The sequence below is a fragment of the Mandrillus leucophaeus genome, unplaced genomic scaffold (genome assembly GCF_000951045.1).
Source record: "Mandrillus leucophaeus isolate KB7577 unplaced genomic scaffold, Mleu.le_1.0 Scaffold86, whole genome shotgun sequence".
In the NCBI taxonomy this organism is placed as follows: domain Eukaryota; kingdom Metazoa; phylum Chordata; class Mammalia; order Primates; family Cercopithecidae; genus Mandrillus; species Mandrillus leucophaeus.
Window position 1 is genome coordinate 3,623,253 of NW_012109363.1, and position 504 is coordinate 3,623,756.

Genomic DNA, 504 nt, shown 5'->3' on the forward strand with positions numbered 1-504 from the left:
AAAAAAAAAAAAAAAAACCTAGAACACAAATTCAAACAGTCCTAAAGCTAGGAATTCTACCACTTATCTTCCATTCTGATGGAATTATCTCTTGAGGTGGATGAATGCCACATATTAAAGCATTCAGAAGCCACTTTATTAGTTGACACATATAAGGTGTCATAAATCATAAGGGAACTGAGGATGATGTTAAAAATGAATGTGAGTTTGAAGCACGAATGCCTGCAGATAGTGCTGAGTAATTTGCTTTCTAAAAACACTGACTGCTCCTTGACCAAATTGCCTCACACTAGGAGTTTACTGTTAAAGTAAAAAATATTTAGCCTTATAATTTACATATAAAATTGAAATGTAGTTAATTGGAAGAAAATTGGGGCCACACAAGGATAAACAAAATTTCCCATTTTTAGTGATTAAAAAACACATACATTGAGTTTCTATAAACAAACAGATGCACCATATACTGGAAGCTTATTGAACACATACTGTATACTTTAGTAATGT